The 24,291-nt window shown below is 43.8% G+C and overlaps 1 long non-coding RNA gene across 1 annotated transcript in view; it reads left to right on the top strand.

Moving 5' to 3' along the window:
• Window positions 1-5,358: 5,358 nt before the first annotated feature.
• The window catches only part of LOC138844837 (uncharacterized), a 97,153-nt gene continuing 78,220 nt past the window's right edge, over window positions 5,359-24,291 (top strand). The window contains exons 1-2 of the long non-coding RNA XR_011381204.2: window positions 5,359-5,578; window positions 10,057-10,172. This is a non-coding gene — a long non-coding RNA (uncharacterized LOC138844837). The remainder of the gene's footprint in view (window positions 5,579-10,056; window positions 10,173-24,291) is intronic.

Raw genomic sequence — 24,291 nt, 5'->3', positions numbered from 1 at the left:
TCACAAGTGGAAATGCTTCCAACCTTTCCCCATTCGCTATGATACTGCCTGTGGGTTTTTCATAAATTGCCTTGATTGTATTGAGGAATGTCCCTTCTACACCCAATTAAACAAAATTTTCAATATATGTGGTTGACTCTACAATCTACAGAGGTAATCCAAAACAAACTATAAACTGACAAGAGAATTAAGTGATATTAGTGAGTATAAGATCAATATATATCAAGTGGCTTTCCATGTAGCAGCAGGAAAAAATAGCCATTTTAAAGGACAAAATACAGACTAGAAAACATCTATAGAGTATATTTAAATATTTTTCAAATCATTAAAAAAGCAAAATGACCTAAAACAAAATTAAGTCAAAAAAATGAAGAAAATGAAAAGCTCAGAATTCATTAAATTTTGAGTAAATTTCATCTCTTGTAAAGGAGTTTATTGAAAGCTCCAGGTCATAAGATCCCAGCAGAATCACAGACATTGGAGGGTGGGAGAGATCCCCACTCTCATGCGGTTGAGTCATCATGAAGGTGACAGCAGCTCCTGCTCTTAGGAGAGCGAGGCCCAAGGAGGGTGAGCACCTCCAGACCTGAGCCCAATACTCAACCCTCACTACCCGCACCAGCCACAGCCTGGATGAATGGCACCCCTTCTCCCCAACTGTCACAGAAATCTAGTAGGTGTGACTCTGATTGGCTGCATCTTCTCTGACATGATGCCTTCTCATTGGCTTAGCAAACTGTCCAATCAGACACACTGGATCAACAATGAAAAGCAACATGGGGTCTTTTTCTTCATGCTGCTAAATACAGCTTCTCCAGTCTGCTGCTTATAGTGGTTCCATGAGGCTCATTCTTTGTCATCTGTGAAGTTCTCTCACTACAAAAACCATCAGAAGGATGCCTGGAATCTGGAATATGGTGAGTTTGTGGGGTTAGTTGCTTCCTGCTTGCAAGATGGTATCTGGCATGGGACACTGGATGTCTTCTCATTCCTGAATGTGGTGACTTTGGCTCAGCCTTAGAGCTCTGTATTTTTCCAAATTGTGTGGTTAGGATGCACAGGTTCTCAGGGAGAATCCAGATTTCATGCATGAAATTTGGGGGAGAACCCATGATTTGTGGGATCCCCTGTCCCTTGTTTTTCCTCCTGGATAATGTAATTCCCCTCAGTTAGGAAACAGGTCACTAAATCCACAACCCAGTCCTCTTGCCACAGCTCTTCCTAAGGGAGTGAGGCTCTCATATTGTGGTTGCTGGGTATGAGCTGACCCTGGGGCAGAGAGCTAGATTAGAAGTGGAGCAGCCAGGTCTCAAACCGGTGCTCATATGGGATGCCAGTGCTTCAGGCCAGGGCATTAACCTGCTGTGCCACAGCACCGGCCCCTGTACTGTTTGCTTTTTAAAAATTGTAAAAGACAATGGACTTTTTTGTTTACATAAATCATTGATATAAGACAAACCATTTTAGACTACTTTAGAATAATTTGAAATTCTACATGTTCTTTTATTAAAATACTTTGCTCTTAGTTTAGAGGCTTTTTAGGATTATTTCAAAATGCAAATTAAGGAACCAATAGATAGGGAAGAGAAAAAATGAGAATGATAATGTGTCTTGGCACCCAAGATGTGTTCCAAATAACAAAGTGGTAGCTTTGGGATCCACAAGAGAGAAGGCCCACACTTCCAGGAACAAAAAGTCCTTGCCAAGGTCCCGCATGCACCTAAAGGTCAACCAATGAGGATCAGAGGCACCTAAACCTTTAACCCCCATGCCCTGTATCTATAAAAGGAGCCCTCCCAACCTCTGAAGCGTGACTTCCCTGGCCCCCACTCTGTTGGAACTGGTGAACTTTGCCCAGGAGGTGAATCCCAATAAATACCTGTAAACTGATTCATTTGGCTAGGAACATTTCTTACACACTGGACACCTTGCACAAAGAATGCAAGTGATCTTTGTCCTAACATGACATAAAACTGGTGTTTGGCAAGGAGAGAGAGGAACAAAGCAGAACAAATAACTTAAGGAATATAAGGGAATATAAGAATGTTACAGATTTGTAGCAGATAACTTTGTGTGAGGTTGCTTTGGCTGAGATTAGAAGGAAATTATTTCTATAAGTTTCTCATGTTATATAAGTACAAAGACAGAACTATGGATTTGGGCAACATGCTAAAGCAATAAAGTTATTTAGTTACAGGTATATATATGTATATATCTGTAATAAGATACATATATGTGTATATGTATGTATATATATCTGTAATAAGTCATATATACTTTATATATACATACATATGTATATATATACACATATAAGTCTTAATGTTTCATTTTGAAATCTATTTTTAATGCAATTTCCCTTTTAGTAGTTTCTACTTAATTGATGATTTTCTTTGTCAAATTTCTAGGCATCTCCTGTAAGTTATTTCTTCCTCCTTGGTTCTGACTGTTGTGACCTGACATTAAAACTGTTTTATTTAGAAACCTAAGGTTATGCCTACTTCACTAGGATAACTTGATTCTTCTGTCTTTTTGTTAGGTAAGAAGTCAGAAATTAACCTGTGTGTGTGACAAGACCTAAGGAAAGGGACATCTACAGCAGTCCAGCATTCGCATTTCAAAGTCACCCAATAACATTGCAGGTGCTGTCCAGTATCTGCATTTCAAAGTCCTGCCCTCAGACTCTGATAACCTTCCAGGAGGCCCTGCCCCTTCTACCTGGCCTGATAAGCATCCTTCCTCTAAGGCAGGCACCCTAGAGAGAAACCCCTTGGCAAAGCTAGCCAGGCTTCCCCTGTCTGACTTCAGTGGGAAACTCATAAAGGAATTTTTTGTATTTACACCCAAGAAGTCCTTTGTTCTGGAGAAGAAGGAAACAGCAAAAAGGTAGAAAGGCAAGACCCAGCCCCTTAAAAGCCCCAGCCTAAATGTGAACTAGGCACTCTGGTTTGTCTGGAGAGGTGCCCATCTGTTCTTACGTACGTCCCAACCCTGATAAACTTTGCTACTTTGCTTTCCACTGCTCTCTGTCTCACACCTGAGTTCTTTCTTGCACAAATACAAGGACCCTTAGCTTCTTCTCCAGTGGCATTTCCATAATGTGTTTAATTTTTCCCATGTAATCAGACAATTCCTTCAGCTTTTGTTTCTAAGGGTATTCTATCCAAGGCTTTCGTGTTCTTCAATAATATTTTTAGATAGGAAGATAGAAGTCAGCCTATGTGTGTGAAAGCAGCCATGGAAAACAAAACACGTGCTCTGCAGAAGTTATGCAGTAGTCTTAGAAGCATGTGCAGGCCAGCAGCACCAGTCAAACAGAACCTGAAGGGGGCAGTGGGAATGAAAAGAGGGACAAGGGTGCAGAGAATGGAGCCAAGACAAGGCAGTGTCTCAGCGACATTTATACATAACCAGCTATAGGTCAAGGCAACACAGAGGATAACACCATACACAAGCAACTTATCGGGCTTTCTGCATCACAGTCATAACATAGTTAATTTTAGCAGAATGTTCTTGTTTGATCATTCTCCTTCAACATGGGAGTACGTGACTTTTTTATCCCAGGAATTCCACAAGCCAAGACGGACCTTGACTTGTTGATAACTTCTTTATGGGCTGCCTACAGAAGCAGGCCTTGGGAAACAGCCCAATATTTTATACTACAAAGTCCTGCCTTATCCCAATAACTTCATAGGTGGTTCTAGTCTTCCCCTCCAATAAACACACACCCAGAAAACACTGTTCACTTGGTGCAAAGAAGGCTACTGAGTCTGATAACATTACCTAATTTTGTACCTGGGAAAGATTTTGTCTAGGAGAGGAGTGTGTGTGTGTGTGTGTGTGTGTAGAAACAGTGAGAAGTAGACACCCAGCTCTTAGAAATCCCATTATTGACCAGTGCCTCAGCTCACTAGGCTAATCCTCCACCTGCGGCACCAGCACCCCAGGTTCTAGTCCCAGTCGGGACACCAGATTCTGTCCCAGTTGCTCCTCTTCCAGTCCAGCTCTCTGCTGTGGCCTGGGAAGGCAGTGGAGAATGGCCCAAGTGTTTGGGTCCTGCACCCACATGGGAGACCAGGAGGAAGCATCTGGCTCCTGGCTTAGGATTGGCACAGCGCACTGGCCACCACGTGCTAGCTGGAGTGGCCACTTGGAGGGTGAACCAATGGAAAAGGGAAGACTTTTCTCTCAGTCTCTCTCACTAACTCTGCCTGTCAAAAAGAAAGAAAGAAAGAAAGAAAGAAAGAAAGAAAGAAAGAAAGAAAGAAAGAAAGAAAGAAAGAAAGAAAGAAAGAAATCCTGTTGTTAACTTCTGCTCCTCACAATCAACTTCATAGGGACATCTGTGGAAATTTACAGTAGGTTTTTAAGAGAGCAGGGAAGCCCCAGGTCTCTATTCTACCATTAGGCTGAGGCAGAGCTGAAGGACTCAGGTGCTGACCACCAGGAGGAATCAGAGAACTTAAGCCTTGTCATTGATCTAGCAACAAGCCATGACATCTGAAACCAGAGACTGTCAACTCTTCCATGGCTTCACCACACCAAAGTAATGGGGGAAAATGGTGATGAAGGAAGGTGCCTGGGGTGCGTGTCTCACAAGGAATTTAATGTGGACACGCAGTGAGCAAAGCAAGATTTATTTACATGAGAAACCTCTTGCCACAGCAGCCACTAGGGGGTCTCCAAGAGAGGGAGACCTGAAAAATGGAGTGGAGTTTTTTAACCATAATTTGGGTGAGCAGAATAGTAACAGCTAACAATTAGTCAGAGGCTGGGGACAAAACCCATAAATAATCCTGTCTAGCTTGCTCTTGTTAAAACAAAAATCCAGCTGAATAGTAGGATAGGCAAATTCTTTCTATTCTCCTGATAAAACTAGAAGCTCAGAAGGGCGGATCATTGCTTCCTTGCTATTCTCATGATGAAACTAGAAACTGGGGGAGTGGGATCACCACTTCTGTCTTGCTAATAGACAGGTTCTGGGGAGAAGCAAGCATCTTGTCCACTCTTACAAGAATTCCCCATTAGGTCATCTAGTCCTTACACCAGCACCCCCTGCATTACAACCTCTTTATAATCCCTGATCACCCTCCTCCAACAGCATGGTAGTCCTAATGAAGGCATCCTACCTTCCCCTAATCTTGTGAGTAATATTTGCAGAAGAGTTTTGGAAGCCTACTGAAAAAAGGAGATGATTTGGAAGGGCAGGCTTTTGACCCAGCTGACAGAGAACCCTCCCCCAACTGAGGTAGAAAGCACCTCCCTCCTGACACCCTGGACTCCCCTGACTGGCTGGTGGGACCTTCCTCAGAACAAAGCCTGAAAATCTGCATAATTGTCAATTGAATAGACTCATTGTTTTATTTCAAGCCTGGTGCTCCAATTACCCCTGTCCCTTTAAACACCCTTTGTGCTGCGGGGTTTGGTAGAAAAAGGCTTCTTTGGATTGGGAGGACTTTCTTTCCCAAGACTGCAGCTGCCTTCTGGAAATACACCCTTTCCTCTGGCCAGCACTCAGCTATGGCGAATTGAAGCGGTGAGCATCCAGAGCCGGATTATGTGTCTGGAAACAACACTGGTGAGCTAGCCCAGAAGTCTGCGATGTATTTTTGTTGTTGTTGTTGTTTAAAGATTTTATTTATTTATTGGAAAGTCAGAGTTACACAGAGAGGAGAGGCAGAGAGAGAGAGGGAGAGGCCTTCTATCCGATGATTCACTCCTCAATTGGCCATAATAGCTGGAGCTGCACCAATCTGAAGCCAGGAGCCAGGAGCTTCTTCCGGGTTCTCCCACACAGGTTATGGGCCCAAGGACTTGGGCCATCTTCTACTGCTTTCCCAAGCCATAACAGAGCTGGATGGGAAGAGGAGCAGCCGGGACTAGAACCAGTGGCCATATGGGATGCTGGCACTTCAGGCCAGGGCATTAACCCACTGAGCCACAGTGCTGGCCCCTGGAATGTATTTTTCAAGTGGCTTAACCCTTTCACATTAGTAAGGACAGCAATGGTCACTTGTACCTCCACCCCAGAGCTGCTTTTGAGCTAACATTTTGGCTGGGACTCTGGGGACATCCCCGCAGCTTCTGAGAGCACTTTCTCTCCAGGACTTTCCTTTCTGTTCCTGCTGGACATTAGCTATCTTGCGGGGAGTCAATGGCTCCCCTTTGTGTCCGGAGTCAACAGCTCTGAGACTGGGTAAGTTGAACCAGGGGCATACCTGCAATTTCTGTCTCTGCTCTTTGGGCTCATGGCATTTGGACCTGGTTTAGGTCATTTTTTGTGATACTGGTGTGTAGGAGATGGATTCTAAGATTTTTACTTCAGCCTCCCTGTGAGGAAATTTGGATATTTTTTGGAAGAGTACTCATTTGGTTGTTTGTATGAGGATTTCTTCCTCTTGGGTGAAATATGAGTGGTTCAATTTAATTTTCATCCAAAATCACCTTGAGTTGCATCGTGGCTGATTGGGCAGGATATAGTTACGATCTTATGACTAAGAAAAAAATGGTGTTCTATTGTAATATTGCATGGCCTGCATATGTGTTAAATTTAAGAGAATGTGGTTGTTAAGTGGGATTTTTAAATGTTTATTTTATTTGAAAAGCAGAGTTAGAGAGGCAGAGGTGGGGAGGGGTGTCCTGTTAGGAAAAGAGGCACAGAATAGAGAGGTAGTGTATGAATTTATAGCTGGACCGAATTTATTCAGGGAAAATAAATCTGTAGAGATGGGTAACCAACTGCCACTGTCAATGTGCCCATGATGGAACACCTGACAGAAGGCCCTGACCCCCAGGGAAGGCTGGGGATGGGGGTGAGGTAGGGGGCAGCAAGCAGAGGGGAATTCCTGGAACTGGTCTTTCAGGTGGCTGTAAGGGGTGGAGTATGAAGACAGCAGAGTGTGAGACCCAATTGAGGTGTTTTTTTTTTTTTAAAGATTTATTTATTTACTTGAAAGTCAGAGTTAAGCAGAGAGAGAAGGAGAGGCAGAGAGGGAGAGAGAAGGCTTCCATCCTCTGGTTCACTCCCCAGATGGCCACAATGGCCATCGATCTGAAGCCAGGAGCCAGGAGCTTCTTCTGGGTCTCTCCCATGGGTGCAGGGCCCCAAGGACTTGGGCTGTCTTCCACTGCTTTCCCAGGCATAGCAGAGAGCTGGATTAGAAATGGGGCAGCCAGGACTCAAACCGGCACCCATAAGAGATTCCTGCACTGCAGACAGCGGCTTTACCTGCTATGCCACAGTGCAGGCCCTCCAATTGTGTTTCTAGGGCAAAGAGTACATTCCAATGTTTATCTCTTTTGTTCAATGCAGGAGAATGGCTGAGGCTTATGTCCTTGTTCCTTGTTCCATCAGGTCCTTCATCTACTGGTTTACTTCTCAGATGGCTGCAATGGCCAGAGCTGGGCTGATTTGAATCCAGGAGCCAGGAGCTTTCTCTGGGTTCCCCCCACACAACACCCAATGTAAGGGCCCAAGGGCCCAAGGGCCTGAGCCATCCTCCACTGCTCCCCCAGGGCCACATCAGAGACCTGGATCACAATTGGAGCACCCAGGACCAGCCCCAATGGGCACCCACATGGGATGCTGGCACTCACTGCAGGTGGCTGCTTTATCCAATATACCACAGCATCAGTGGATTTCTAACAGTAGAGGTTTTGTGAGAGTTCTGGTAAATGGGACGGAGTAAGCATTTAAATCCCTTAAACCTTCCAGCAACTGTGTCTGTGGCTGTTGATGCCCAAGGAGACAGGTTAGGAGTCCTTGTCAATTTAGAAAAAGCAGGAGCTTCAGCTCTGCCTTAGCCCAATGGTAGAGCAGAGACCCTGGGGCTCCCTGATCTCTTAAAAATCTATCATAGGGGCCAGCACCATGGCTCACTTGGTTAATCCTCCACCTGCAGCACTGGCATCCCATATGGGTGCCAAGTTCTAGTCCCGGTTGCTCCTCTTTCAGTCCAACTCTCTGCTGTGGCCCGGGAAGGCAGTGGAGGATGGCCCAAGTGCTTGGGCCCTGCACCCACATGGGAAACAAGAAGTACCTGGCTCCTGGCTTCATTCAGATTGGCACAGCGCCCGTTGTAGTGGCCATTTGGGGGGTGAACCAATGGAAAGAAGACCTTTCTGTCTCTCTCACTGACTATCTGTCAAATAAATTTAAAAAATTAAAAAAAAAAATCTATTGTAAATTTCCACAAAGGCCTCTGATAAAATTGACTGTGAGGAACAAGAGTTAATAAAGCAATAAAAGATGTTTTTCCAACAGAGTGCTTACTGAATCTGAAATGAGGATATAATTATCTTCATGTATGTTAGTGTCCAGTACCATCACTGGGACTAGCGTTGCTTTCCAAGTTAAATGCTAAGTAAATTTTTCAGGTTTCAACTGTGGAACAATAGGGTTAATTGAGGTTACTAACAGCAGGAAGTAATTATATTCAGTTGATTGGAGCTTTTAAAAAGGAATTTTAACCATATTAAAGCCATCCTCCTTCCCTTTTCCTTTTCACATTTTATATAGCAAAAACCAATTACTGATATTGTATATTGCCTGAATTACTCTGGTGAATAGTAGCATTTGTATAATGGTGGACTTTTGCCCCAGCTAACAAAGAAGCCTTCACCCAACTGATGCTGAGTCCCCTGGTTAAGAGGCCTCATCAGAAAAAAGCTTGGGCATTTACATATTGTCAATTAAGGTGACTCATTGTTTTATTTACCTCCCCCTGAAGCTACCCTTGTCCTTTAAGAAACCCTTTAGCAGTTATGGTCTGGGATAGCAGTAGAAGATGGCCCAAGTCCTTGGGCTGCTGCACCCAAGTGGGAGACCCAGAATGATCTCAGGCTCTTGGCCTCGGATTGACACAGCTCTGGCCATCACAGCCAATTGGGGAGTGAATCTTTGGATGGAAGACCTCTCTCTCTCTCTCTCTCTCTCTACCTCTTCTTCTCTCTCTGTGTAACTCTGACTTTCAAATAAATAAATAAATTTTTAAAAATTAACCCTTTAACAGAGATAGAACATTTTATATCAAGAGCTCTCTCTTGGGGCTGTACTGTGGCATATAGAGCTGGACCTCCACCTGTAGTACTGACATCCCATGTGGTCACTGTTTCATGTCCCTGTTGGTCCTCTTCTGATCTGACTCTCTGTTTTGTGGCCTGGGAATGTGGTGGGAGATGCCCAGGGGGGCTTGGGACCCAGTACCCATGTGGGAGATATGGGGAAGGCCCTGGCTCCTGGCTTTGGATTAGCCCAGCCTCAGCCATTGTGGCCATTTTGGGGGTGGTCCAGCTGGTGGAGAACCTTTCTCTCTGGCTCTCCCACTCTCTGTGGCTCTGTCTCTCAAATGAATAAATAAAATCTTAAAAAAAAAGAGAAATTTCTTTCCCCAAGATGCCAGCTTCTAGAAATAAGCTCTTTCTTACCAACATTCATCCCTGTGCAATTGGCTACCCACATGGTGAGCCATAGGGCCTGATTAAAAGATTTAAAAAGAATTGCAGAGATTTCTATATTTTTCTGTGTCATAATGTATGCTATGCATTATATGTGTGTACTGTTGTATGTGTAAAAGTTGGTTGTGCTTATTTGTGTTATTTAAAATCACAACGTAATTTTCACCTAAGCACAGACATTAGATGAAAAGATGATGCAGTGTTCATTGCTTTCTATGAAGTCAAATTTAAAGTTGTTCTTTGGCAAGATCATGACTTAAGAGAATAACCATACTTATCTAATATGTTAGTTTCTCAGGCAATGTAAGTATAGTTGCTAAAAAATGAATTGGTGGTCTTTGCTGTGGCACCTTGTGCATCATCAGGTCCCTGTAACCTAAGGGATGTCTCCCTCTCCTCACCTTACTGAGAAATAGACTCAAGTATGCACTGACTGGAGAGGAGGTAGAGAAGATAATGTAGCAGTGCTGGGTCAGAATCCACAGCAAGGTTCAAGCTGATGCTGCAAGCCTTGCTGGATTCATGGATATGTGTGAGATGGAGCAAACATCAGCATCAAGCCGACAGGTGAGCATTTCTGCCTAATCTTTGACACCACAGGGCCATCTTGCTGTTCACTACATCACAGAAGAAGCCACGTGGTGGCAGACATGAGCTGGAAGTGGTATACAAACTGAACACACACTGAAGAGAATGCCCAGTACGAGCTGTGCAAGGTGAGGAGGATGACTGGGTACAAAGGGAATTCCACCCCTGATGGCTCATGATGCTTGTGCCATGCACAACCCAGATCCTCTCCTCAAGGTGATCATGGGATGGATTACTGAGTTGGGGACCCTATGCAATTTGACATGAGGTAATAGACCAGGTTTTCCTGCCCAGGGATAAGAGCATCTCTGACTTACAGTGGCTGAAGAGAGATAAAGCAGTGTAACAGCTACTCTGCAGTAGGATGACTTTTTGAATTGCTAAATGTAAAAGATAGATTTTTCTAAATACATGTACTCTTGGCTTAAAATATATAGAAGGCATTGGGCCTTTTGGTAAATTTTTTTTTTTTTGACAGGCAGAGTGGACAGTGAGAGAGAGAGAGAGAGAGAGAGAGGTCTTCCTTTTGCCGTTGGCTCACCCTCCAATGGCCGCCATGGCTGGAGCGCTGCAGCCGGTGCACCACGCTGATCCAATGGCAGGAGCCAGGTGCTGCTCCTGGTCTCCCATGGGGTGCAGGGCCCAAGGACTTGGGCCATCCTCCACTGCACTCCCGGGCCACAGCAGAGAGCTGGCCTGGAAGAGGGGCAACCGGGACAGAATCCGGTGCCCCGACCGGGACTAGAACCCGGTGTGCTGGCACCGCAAGGTGGAGAATTAGCCTAGTGAGCTGTGGCACCGGCCCGGTAAATGTTTTCATAAGTTGTTAACATATAACTGTTCAAAATTACTTGCTAAGTTTTCACTAAACAGTAAGTTACCAAGGATAAGAAATAATTTTTAAAGATTTATTTATTTAAATATTTAATATTTGCAAAGCAGAATAACAGAGAGAGGGAGAGGGAGAAGGAGAGAGAGAGAGAGAGAGAGAGAGAGGTCCCCCATCCAATGGTTCACTCCCCAGAGGGCTGCAATGGCTGGACCTTGCAGATCTCAAGCCAGAAGCCTGGAGCCTCCTCCCACTCTCTCACATGGGTGCAGGGGCTAAAGGACTCTGGGCCACCTTCTCTGCTTTCTTAGGTCATTAGCAGGGAGCTGGATTAGAGTGGAGTAACCAGGACTTGAACCAGTGTCCTTATGGGATGCCAGCACTCCAGCACTGTGGATGGAGGCTTAACCTACTATGCCACAGCACCAGCCCCAATAAGAAATAATTCTAAGTCAACATCCCCAAGTCTAGAATTTTTGAAATATTTATTTACGTATTTGAAAGGCTGAGTGAGAGAGAGATAGACATCTTCCATCTACTGGTTCATCCCCAGATGTCTGTAATAATCAAGCACTGGGCCAGACTGAAGGCAGGAGCCTGGAGCTCCATTCAGGTCTCCTACATCAGTAGCAGGGGCCTAAACACTTGTGCCATTTTCCTTTGCTTTTCCCAGGCCATTAGCAGGGAGCTTGATCTGAGGTAGAGCAGCTGTGATATGAACCAGTGCCCATATGGGATGCCAGCATCACAGGTGGTGGCCTTACCCATACATCACAACACTGGCCATGACATTAAAAATTTTCAAAGTGCGGGCAGCATCATAGGTTAAGTGCAGTCTATCATACCTGCATCCCATAAGAGTACTTCTTTGAGTCCAGACTGCTCCACTTCTAATCCAGCACCCTGCGAATGTGTCTGGGATAGCAGAAGGTGGCCCAAGTGCTGTGACCCCTGCCACACATGTGGGAGAACCACATGGACTTTCCTGGCTTCTGGCTTCAATCTGTCCCAGCTCTGGCTGTTGTAGATGATTGGGGAGTGAACCAGATAGACAATCTCTTTCTCATTGGCTTTATTTTTCTGTAACTCTGTCTTTCAAATAAATAAAACTAGGATTTAGTCCCCTATGTTAAATCAGTAAAGTTTTTTTAGAAAATATAAATATTAACAATAAATATTTGCTAGAGATTTTTAATATTTGATTTTAAAGTATGATAACTTTCTAAAAAAGATTTATTTATCTGAAAGGCAGAGATACAAAGTGAGAAAGAGGAAAAGAAAGAGCTCTCCATCCAATGACTTACTACCCAAATGGCCTCAATGGGTGGGGGTTGGGTCAGGCAGGAGCCAGTAAGCAGGAGCTAGGAGTGCCTGCTGAGTCTCCCACACAGGTGCAGGGACTCAAGTACTTGGGCCACCTTCCTCTGCTTTTCCCAGGTGCATTAGCAGAGAGCTGGATCAGAAGTAGAGCAGCTGGGACTCAACTGAGCCAGAGTCCACATGAGATGCTGGCACTGAGGAGGAGGCTTAACCTTCTATACCACAGTGCCTAAAATTTTGAGAGAGAGAGGGAAAGGGAGAGGCAGAGTGAAATGTCTTCCATCCATGGGTTCACTCCCCAAATGACCGCAATGGCTGGAGCTGAGCCAATCCAAGAGGAGCCAGGAGCTTCTTGTGGGTCCCCCATTCTCAAGAACATCTTGCTCTGCTTTCCTAGGATTAGCCTACTACGCTCCAGTGCCTGGCCCCTCTAATAACATTTTCAACCATCTTCTCAACTGCAGCTTCTTACAGTTTCCATTTGGTTGACTCCTTTCCAACAGCTAGTCATCTCTTATAAGCTGTTTTCTCCTCCTTTATTGTTTAGTTATGGCCTGTCATGAGAAATGCTTGTCTTTATAGCTGATATTGTGGCACAGCGGGTTAAGATGCTGCCTGTGATGGCAGCAACCCATATGGGCACTGGTTTGATTCCTCATGGCCCACTTCTGATTCATCTCCTAGCTAATGCACCTGGGAAAGCAGGAGAGGATGGCCCAAGTCCTTGGGACCCTGCACCCATGTGGGAGACCTGGATGAGTCTCCTGGCAGTGACTTCTGCCTGGCTCAGTTGTAGTGGCCATTTGGCTAATGAACTAGCCAATGGAAGATCGATCTCTCTCTCTCTGTAACTCTACCTTGGAAATAAATTAATCTTGAAAGAAATATTTATCTTAGGAGACTAGGGATAATAAGAGTACTTGATCTTTACACCTAATTTTTTAAAAAGCTTTATTTATTTATTTGAAAGTCAGAGTTACATGGAGAGAGAAGAGGCAGAGAGAGAGAGAGACAGGTCTTCCATCTGCTGGTTCACTCCCCAGATGGCCAAAACAGCCAGAGCTGTGCTGATGTGAAGCCAGGAGCCAGGAGCTTCTTCCAGGTCTCCCAAATGAGTGCAGGAACCCAAGGACTTGGGCCATCTTCTGATGCTTTCCCAGGCCATAGCAGAGAGCTGGATAGGAAGTGGAGCAGCCAGGACTCAAACCAGTGCCCTTATGAGACGCTGGCACTGCAGGCAGTGGCTTGACCCACTACGCCACAGCACCAACCCCTACACCTAATATTTTTTAAGCTTTCTTTTTATTTTAAAGGCAGAGTTTACAGAGAGAGGGAGAGACAGAGATCTTTGGTCTACTGCTTCACACCCCAAATGGTCACAATGGCTGAACTTGAGCCACAACAGCCAGGAATCAGGAGCTTCTTCTTGTTCTCCCACCTTGCTGTCAGGGGCCCAAGGACTTTTTCATTTTTCATTGATTTTCTAGGCACATTATCAGGGAACTGTATCAGAAATGGAATAGTCAGGACTAGAATCAGTGTGCATGTGGAATGCCTGTGTCACAGGTGGTGGCTTTTACACTCCACGCCACAACACTGGCCCCTACACCTGACTTTTCTAGATGTATTTAAATTGTTCTATGGGATTTTTTTTTCTGCTTTTGTTTCTAAGGTGTATTATTTTCTTTAATTTTGTTGTATTTATTTATTTGAAATGCAGAATTACAGAGAGGCAGAGAGAGAGAGAGAGGTCTTCCATCTGATAGTTCACTCCCCAGATGACCACAATGGCCAAAGCTGCACTGAGCTGCAGCCAGGAGCTTCTTTTGGGTCTCCCACAGGGATGCAGGGGCCTAAGGACTTGGGCCATCTTCTGCTGCTTTCCCAGGCCATAGCAGAGAGCTGGATCAGAAGTGGAGCAGCCAGGATGTGAACTGACACCCATATGGGATCGCAGCATTGCAGGCGGTGGCTCTACTTGCTAAGCCACAGTACCGGCAACAGGTGTAATCTTTTCTAAGTTTTTTCATTCTTTTATAATGTCGAATGCTCACAGCCTCCAGTGTCTAAGTTTGGGTACCTTTCCTTTGGGTTTAGCTTCTAAGTAATCTGGAGGAGCTTCCCATTAGAAGAAACACAGCACAAAAGAATTTTCTTTACCTTTTGGTTACTACAGAAGGGAAAGAAATTTTGTGTTTTGTCAAGATTATCTCATGTATTCTCTGACTTTGGGTTTAGAAAACTGAGTTTTAAGAGTTGAGATTTTTAATATATTTTAAATGTCTATGTCTACTAATTAAATATTCAATATACTTAATATATTTATACATAATTTGACTTAATATTATGTAAGTGATTATTATAATGATTAGGGATCCTATGTGGTCTTCCATCCACTGGTTCACTCCCCAAATGACTGCAATGGCCAGATCTGAGCTGATCAGGAGCCAGGGGCCTCTTCTGGGTTTCCCATGTGGGTTCAGGGGCCCAAGGACTTGGGCCATCTTCTACTGCTTTCCGAGGCCACAGAAGAGAGCTGGATGAGAAAAGGAGCATCTCATATGGGATGCTGGTGCCACAGGCCGGGTCTTTATCCTGCTGTGCTACAGTACCAGCCCAGAATAGCAGGCTTTGACCCAGCGAACAAAGGAGCTTCAGCCCCATCAAAACATCTTCACCTGGTTGATGCCTTGGATATCCCCAGATGAGCACTTATTAGCGCAAAGCCTGAATAGCTGCCAAATTGTCAACTAAATAGAATCACTTTGATTTCTAACCTCCATCTGAAGCTACCCATTTTTTAAAAAAAAGATTTATTTATTTTATTCGAAAGGAAGAGGTACAGAGAGAGAGAGGAAGAGATGGAGAGAGATTTTCCATCAGCTAGTTCATTCCCCACATGGCTGCAATCACCTGAGCTGGGCCAGACCAAATCCAGGAGTCAGAAGCATCTCCCAGGTCTCCCAAGGGGGTGGCAAGGGCCCAAGCACATGGGTGACCTTCCACTGATTTCCCAGCTGCATTCACAGTGAGTTGGATCAGAAGCAGAGCAGCTGGTGCCCATATGTGACAGTGGTACTGCTGGCTGTGCCTTTACCCCATATACCAGTGTCTGCCCCTCGACCCATGTTCTTAGAAACAGCTCTTGCTGGCTTGTTGGGTGGAAAGAGCACATTTTAGATGAAGAGATCTCTTTCTCCCCAAGATGCCAGCTTCTTAAAATAAATGCTTTCCTCTCTGGTGAATCCAGTTGTCGAGAAGCAAGGGCCTGATTACTGTTCAGTAGCCTTATTTTGTGCTGACTTTACATAAAAAGTATAAACACCCACAGAATGCTTACCCAAGTGAATGAATGGGCATTTGTCAGTTCAGGTGTCTTCCTGATTTCTTCCCCCACTGCCCTCAGAAGTGACCAGGTCTAATTCTTTGTGTTTCTTTTTGTAGTTTATGATCTGCTTCTTCCAAAGAAGAATTTTGCTTGTGTTTGTTTCTTGGCTTTTCAACTTTTCAGGATGCTGATACTAACTATTGATATTTTACACTAAAAAGATGTCTTCCTTTTTTGCCTTGAGTGTTTTTTCCCCAGATATTTCTTTTTTTTTTTTTTTTTATTTTTGACAGGCAGAGTGGATAGTGAGAGAGAGAGACAGAGAGAAAAGTCTTCCTTTGCCATTGGTTCACCCTCTAATGGCCGCCGTGGCCAGTGCGCTGCAGCCGGCGCACCACACTGATCTGAAGGCAGGAGCCAGGTGCTTCCTCCTGGTCTCCCATGTGGGTGCAGGGCCCAAGCACTTGGGCCATCCTCCACTACCTTCCTGGGCCACAGCAGAGAGCTGGCCTGGAAGAGGGGCAACTGGGACAGAATCCGGCACCCCGACCGGGACTAGAACCCGGTGTGCCGGTGCCACAAGGTGGAGGATTAGCCTATTGAGCCATAGTGCCGGCCTCCCCAGATGTTTCTATTCTAGGTTGTCGTTCAGGCAGTTCACGTCAGTGGTTCCAGTGGTTATGGAACGTTGCTTTCTTCTAGATTATTATTTGATGTCTGTGACTGTTACTTTTTTTAATTCCCCACCAATGCTAATGCATGGCAAATATTTTAAATATCTGAGAAAAATATTGTTAGGCAGCAGGTTGTGGATAAATTCAAATTTAATATGAAGTATTCATAGAGTGGAGGGATTATCTAAATTTGCATTGATGTGTATTTTGTGATTTGTCAACACTGGGATGACCTTATTTCCTTATTCCATCTAGTAGTAACTGGCATCTCTGATTATTCATTACTAAATACCAGTTTCCAGTGACTTGGTATTTCCACTTTTATATTTATTTGTACTGATTACCACTGATGTATCTGTAATGCCCATTCAGCTGTATGGATTTTACTTTGCACAGATTGATGCTAAGGAAACAGTGTACTATCCTTTTGGAAAACTGCCTTCAGTTTCATTGTGTAACACTTAAAATTTTTCTGACCTAAATCCTAATCAGAACTGAAGCTATCTTTGTGTTTATCCTACTCTTAATGTACTTATATATTTTCACTTGAAAAAAATGGAATAATTTAGCACATTAGTGGTGATAAATATGTGTGTAGAAGTGAAATAAACCTCACCACATGCATTCTATCATGTATGTAGTTGGATACTTTTAAGGAATTTGAGATACAGAAAAAAAGCAAGAGATGTTTTAAGGAAAACAGTCCTGCCTGAGTAATTTTCTATATAATATAGATTATAGTGAAATCATAATTTTTTTTGGTGTACTGCTACTTATTTGAACAATTGTGATGAACATTATAAATTATTTCTATACGATTTATTTATTTGAAAGGCTGAGTTACAGAGACAGAGGAAGAGAGAGAGAGTCCTTCCAGCTGCTGGTTCACTCCCACATGTCCTCAATGGCTGGGGCTGGGCTGATCTGAAGCCAGTAGCCTGGAGCTTCTTACAGGTCTGACATGTGAGTGCACGGGGCCCAAGGACTTAGGTGTTCATCCACTGCTTTCCCAGTCCATAGCAGAGAGCTAGACCAGAAGTAGAGTAGCTGGGACTCAAATTGGTGCCCATATGGATGCCCACACTGTAGGAGGTGGCTTTACCCACCACTCCACAGTGATAGCCCCTGACAAAGATTTTTTTTTACAGAATTGGTAAGAAATTAATATTTTAGTTAGTCTAACAATAGTTTATGTTTAATCAAAGTGATTGGTAGACTTGTGTGTGCTCATTTGGCATCTTTTCTGTTTTTCCCATGTGTAAAGATTATATTCCCCTGTCGCTCCCCCTCTTCGTGGAGGAACAACACAGGACCCTGCGCTGTTCTTTCGTCTGCTCAGCCCTCCCCGGGTTTGCTGCTGGTTCTTCCCGGGTTGGCTACTGTCCCTTCCACCTCCGTGGAAGGGCGGTTCCCCCTGGCCACTTTCCCCACTTCCGCAGGGGAGCGGCACACCGCCGGCTGGCTCTCTCGGGGGCTGCACAGGTGTTCCCCTTAGATGTTCCTCTTAGATGTTCCTGGTGCATGCCGTCTCTCTCCTCCTTTATAGTCCTCCTCCGCCAATCCTAACTCGGCTGCCCACACGCCGAGTACGCTGCTCTCCTCCAATCAGGAGCAGGATCAGCTCCGGGAGGTCAGCACTCAAGTTGGCAAGAGGCAGCTGCGTAGAAGCTGTTTTCTTCTCTCCCAACGCCATATTGTGGGAGAGCAGATGCATAGAATAAGTCTTAATTCCAGTAACTTAGTCCAGTCCGGGTTGCTCCCCATATTCCCCCACAGGGAGGCTACTTCATTTTTGTCACTGAGCCAATATGCCCATTTTTCTATATACATTTCCTTCATGCTCTTGATTAGCACAGTAGAATCTAGGAAGAATCTAGACTTTTTGTCTGACCCCTCCTTCTAAGCAATTTCTCTTGCAGATAAGATTCTAGAGACATCTACATGTGGCCAAGACCGACAAAAATAAATATATTGCTGGTAGGTTATTTATTCCTCAGCTTCTTTCACATTGTATGATAAGAGTCTTATGAGATTTTTTAAATAAATTGGAAAAGCATAAAGAAATATAATTCAGAATCAGGATTCATATAAGATAAAGTAATAATGGTTTCAAGATTTAAAGCCATCTGAGCTGAATTCACATTGGCCTTAATTTTTTTATTGCCATAGCTACAAGACTTTTTATATGGTTTGAATTCAAACTTTGGCAAGAATTTGCTACATCAGAAAAAATTAAAAAGATAATATTTTTAATTATTAAAATAGAGTGTCTTAAGCTTTTTGGAGGCTGAACTTGCTTCATGGATTAGATCAGAAAATGTGTAGAGGATAGAATCTATTGCAGGTCCTTAAATAACTCTCCATAGTTTTATCACAGTGAGTGTACAAATGCAGGATTACTACACTCCACAAAGTTATGTTTCGGGCAAATTATTCCATTTATCAATGGCATAAACTATAGTCAGAGCCCAAGACAATTCTCTAGTTTTTGACTTGAGTCTTTTGCCATCTTTTTTTTTCTTTGACAGGCAGAATGGACAGTGAGAGAGAGACAGAGAGAAAGGTCTTCCTTTATCATTGATTGGTTCACCCTCCAATGGCCGCTGCGGCTGGCGTGCTACAGCTGGCACACCATGCTGATCTGAAGCCAGGAGCCAGGTGCTTCTCCTGGTCTCCCATGTGGGTGTAGGGCCGAAGGACTTGGGCCATCCTCCACTGCACTCCACTGGTTCAGTCTTCAAATGGCAAAATAGTTGGAGATGGGCTGATCCAAAGCTAAGAGCCAGGAGCTTCCTCTGGGTTTCTCAGGTGGGTTTAGGGGCCCAAGGACTTGGACTATCTTCCACTGCTTTCCCAGGACAAAATCAGAGAGCTGGATCCAAAGAAGAGCATCTGGGGCCCTTGCTGTGGCATAGTTGGTTAAGCCTCTGCCTGTGGTGTCGGCATCCCATATAGGCACTGATTTGAGTCCCAGTTGGTCCACTTCCAATCCAGCCCTTTTCTATGGCTTGGGAACATAGTTGAGGATGGCCCAACTCCTTGGGCCCCTGCACCCAAGTGGGAGACCTGGAGGATGCTCCTGGCTTCTGGCTTTGTATCCTCCAGGCTCCAGCTATTGCAGCCATTTTGGGAGTGAACCAACAGATGGAAGACCTTTCTCTGTCTCTGGCTCTCTCTCTGCAACTCTACTTTCAAATAAATATTTAAAAAAGAAGAAGAGCATCTGGAACACAAATTGGTGCCCATATGGGATGCTGGCACCATGGGTGGAGGCTTAGCCTACTCTGTGTTATGGAATGAGAGAGAAAGGGAGAGAGACAGAAAGAGAGAGAGAGAGACAGAGACAGACACCTTCAATCCATTGATTCACACCCACAACAACCAGGACTGAGACAGGGTCATAACAGAGAGCCAGGAATATAGTCCTAGCCTCTCACTTAAGTTGCAGAAGCTTAATTTCTTGAGTTGTCAACACTCACTTCTAGTGTCTAAATTTACAAAAATTGTGACATTGCAGTATATTGGGTTAAACAGCTGCCTGGGATTCGAGTATCCCTATGGGTTCTAGTTTGTTTCTTGGTTGCTCCACTTCCAATCCAGCTCCCTGCTTAGGGCACCTGTGAAAGCAGCAGAAGATGGTCCAAGTGCTTGGGCACCTGTCACCCATGTGTGAGACCCACATGAAGCTTCTCACTCCTGGTTTCAGTCTGGCCCAGCTCTGGCTGTTACAGACACTTGGGGAGTAGAGCAACAGATGGAAGATCTTTCTCTGTCTTCTCCTCTCTCCAAAACTATGTCTTTTAAAACAAAAAAGTAAACAATTAAAAATAAATAAGATGAAAAATGCATCATTCATTCTTTGCTTTTAAATATTGCTACCAAGTAGCCTTGACTCAAATCATCAAAATGAAAATTTTTCTGGAATGTTCCTTTCATATCTTTTTTCCTTAGAAACCTTTTATTTAAGGAAGACAAACTTCATCCATTTCATAATTACAACTTTAAGAACATAGTGACTCTACCCACCATAGCCACCCTCCCACCTACACTCTTCTTCCTCTCCTATTCTCATTCCTGTTTTTTACTAAGATCTATTTTCAATTAACTTTATACACATATGAGTAACTCTATACTAAGTAAAGAGTTCAACAGATAATGTGAAAAAATTGTTCCTCAATAGTCAAGACAAGGGCTGTTCAAAGTCATTGCTTCTCAAAGTGTCAATTTCATTTCTATAGCTTACCTTTAGGTGCGCTATTAGTTATCACAGATCAGGGAGAATATATGTTTTTTTTTTTTTTTTCCTTTTTAGACTGGCTTATTCACTAAGTACGATGTTTTGAGGTTTCTCCATACTGTCTTCCATGGTGTCTTTACCAGTTTACATTCCCACAAACAGTGGATCAGGGTTAACTTTTCCACACATCTTTGCCAGCGTTTGTTTGATTTCTATGTGAATGCCATTCTAACCGGGGTGAGGTAAAACTTCCTTGTGGTTTTGATTTACATTCCTCTGTTGAATGGTGATCCTGAGCATTTTCTCATGTATCTGCTGGCTATTTGGATTTCTTTTTAAAAATACCTATTTAACTCCTTTGTCCATTTCTGCACTGGGTTTTTCATTTTGCTGTTGTGGAATTTCTTGAGCCTTTATAAATTCTGGTTATTAATTCTTTATCAGTTGCATAGTTTGCAAATCATTTCTCCCAGTTTGTCAGTTGGCCCTTCACTTTGATAACTTTTTTTTTTTCTTTTTGCAGTACAGAAGCTTCTCAATTTGATGTGATCCCATTTGTCAATTTTGGCTTCGATTGCTTGTGCCTCTGCGGTCTTTTCCAAGTAGTCTTTTTCTATGCCAATGTCTTGCAGGGTCACCCCAACTTTCTCTAATAATTTGGTATCAGGTTGTTATTTAAATTTTTTATCCATTTTAATCCATTTTGAGTGTATTTTTGTAAGGTGTAAAGTAGGAGTATTGCTTCATACTTCTGCATGAGGAGATCCAGTTTTCCCAGCACTATGTGTTTAAGAGACTATCCTTCTCCAGGATTGATTTCTGCATTTATATTCTGTTCCATTGGTCTATCCATCTGTTTTTGAACAAGTGCTAGGCTCTTTTGATTACTGCACTATAGTATATCTTGAAACCTGGGAGTGGTGCTGTGATACAGTGGGTGATTCTCCACCTGCAGTGCTGGAATCCCATGTAGGCACCAGTTAAAGTCCTGGCTGCTCCTCTTCCAATGCAGCTCTCTGCTATAGCCTGGGAGTGCAGTAGAGGAGGGCCCAAGTGCTTGAGCTCCTTCCTGTGTTTGCATTGGAGACTTAGAAGAACCTCCAGGCTCCTGACTTCGGATTGGCCCAGCTCAGGCCATTGTGAACAATTGGGTAGTGAAGCAGTGGATGGAAGACCTCTCTCCCTCCCTCTCACTGTCTGCAACTCTACATCTCAAATAAGCCTCCAGCTTTGTTTTTGTTGTTTAAGATTGCTTTAGCTATTCAGGGACTCTTGTGTTTCCATATGAATTTCAGCATCCTTTTCTATATCTGAGAAGAATGTCCTTGGTATATTGAATCAGTATATTGAATCTTGGTGTATTGAATCTTTAAATTGTTTTCAGTAGTTTGGAGCTTGATATTGATTCTAACTCCATGAACATGAACAATTTTTCATTTTTTGTCTCATTTCTTTCTTTAATATTTTGTATTTCTCATCACAGAGATCTTTGACATTGCTTAAATTTACTCCAAGGTAGTTGATTGTTCTTGTATCTATTGTGAATGGGATTGATTTTAGAAGTTCTATGTCAGCTGTGGTATTGTCTGTATATACAGAGGCTATTGATGTCTGAGTGTTATCTTATATCCTGACCTAATCCAATCTGATATATAAAAGATTATTTATTTATTTACTTGAGAGGTAGAGTTATAGACAGTGAGAGGGAGAGACGGAGAAAGGTCTTCCTCCCATTGGTTCGCTCCCCAAATGGCCACAATGGCTGAAGCTGTGCCAATCTGAAGCCAGGAACCAGGAGCTTTTTCCCAGTCTCCCATGTGGGTGCAGGAGCCCAAGCATTTCAGCCATCTTCTACTGCTTTCCCAGGCCATAGCAGAGAGCTGGATTGGAAGAGGAGCACCTGGGACTCGAACCGGCATCCATATGGGATGCCAGCACCGCAGGCATGGAGGATTAACCTACTGTGCCACGGTGCTGGCCCCTCCAATCTGATTTTGAAAGAGAGTCCCTAGAGATGGGAGGAAAAACAGACTAGATCCCAAAGGTTATGTTGGAAATTTGATGATCTTGAAACAAGAGAATGTCCTCAGAAGAAATCAAAACTTCAGGCAGCATAGTGTGAAACTATGAGAAACTAAATTTCTGTTATTTTATTCATCTAGTGTTTAGTACAATGTTATGGAATTTTCTCACTCAAAATTATAAATCATATACCTCATGTACTTGTCAAGTTTTTGTACATTTGATGTGATCTTTGGATTCCATTTTAGCTTTTTTCTGTATTTTTTAAGATTTATTTATTTCTGTGTCTTGATCCAAAACTTTATTTTTTTAATTTCTTTTTTTAAAAAGATTTATTTTACTTATTTGAAAGACAGAGTTACAGAGTGAAGAGAGGCAGAGAGAGAGGTCTTCCATCCGATGGTTCACTCCCCAGATGGCTGCAATGGCCAGAGCTGTACCATTCTGAAGCTGGGAGCCAGGAGCTTCTTCTGGGTATCCCACGTGGCTGCAGGGGCCCAAGGACTCGGCCATCCTCTACTGCTTTCCCAGGCCATAGCAGAGAGCTGGATCAGAAGAGGAGAAGTCAGGACTAGAAACTGCACCCATATGGGATGCTGGCACTTCAGGCCAAGGCATTAATCTGCTGTGCCACACGCCAGTCCCTTTTCTCTGTATTTTTGTTAAGCACTATTTATTAAAAATTCCATAGCTATAACCCATGGACTTGCAGTGCCATCTATTTATGAGTGCCATCTACTACAGCTAATGGTCTTTTAATGGCTTTCTCAGGTAACCAATGACCCAGTTTCTTCAAGTCTTCCACATTTAAGCTGTGCATCAGCTGTCATTTTGACCTCAGGCTGATAGAATGGTGTTTACTGATGGTCATTGTGGCTGGATGATAAAGAACAGTGATTTTCTGTGATTTTCTGAAATGTGACAAAATTTTCTTCCACTGTATCTGGAAAGAGTCATGTGGCCTTGTTTGCATTTTTAAGTATAGAAATGGGGGTGTAAGATCCTCTCACAAGAAACAACACTGAAGATGAGTGGTCCCTGGTCATCACATGTTGGAATGTCTCTTCTCCCACAGGTATCTTTTTTTTAAAAAAAATTATTTGACAGAGTTATATACAGTGAGAGGGAGAGTCACAGAGAAAGGTCTTCCTTCAGTTGGTTCACCCCCCAAAATGCTGGCACAGCCGGCACTACGCTGATCTGAAGCCAGGGGCCAGGTGCTTCTTCCTGGTCTCCCATGCAGGTGCAGGTGCCCAAGCACTTGCGCCATCCTCCACTGCCTTCCCAGGCCACAGCAGAGAGCTGGACTGGAAGAGGAGCAACCAGGAGTAGAACCCAGTGCCCATATGGGATGCTAGCACTGCAGGCAGAGGATTAATCAAGTGAGCCGCAGTGCAGGCCATCCCACAGGTATCTTAACTTTTCTCAACCAGAGACCACAATGTCCCATTTTACACTCAAATCCAGAATCTAGAATGATGCCAGGCACCCGTGTTATCTCCAGATGTAGCCTCCCTTGATACATAGACCTGTTAACAGAGGAAACAAGTTATGTGCCTTCTGTGTACCCATTGTAGAGGGTGAAAGCATGAGTAAGATAAACCAGAGTAACTCTTCAGGTTTTCAGATTCCTTTATGATCTGAAAAAAGTAGGGAGTCACGAAGGGTGGGGGGGATCATCATAGCAATTTGTCTATCATGGAGGCAGAAATAGGGAATGACCTAAGTTCACATGGCACACACTCTACTGAGGCCTTGATTATGCATCCTCACTGCACAAGTCTCTGCCCTCTGCAGTATCCTTCCTCTGCAATCCACATTGCAGCCTTTGGCAAAG

This window comes from Oryctolagus cuniculus, chromosome 12 (assembly GCF_051225735.1).
Source record: "Oryctolagus cuniculus isolate XC-2025 breed Fujian yellow rabbit chromosome 12, ASM5122573v1, whole genome shotgun sequence".
Lineage (NCBI taxonomy): Eukaryota > Metazoa > Chordata > Mammalia > Lagomorpha > Leporidae > Oryctolagus > Oryctolagus cuniculus.
This window is presented reverse-complemented; position numbering and strand designations above follow the sequence as displayed.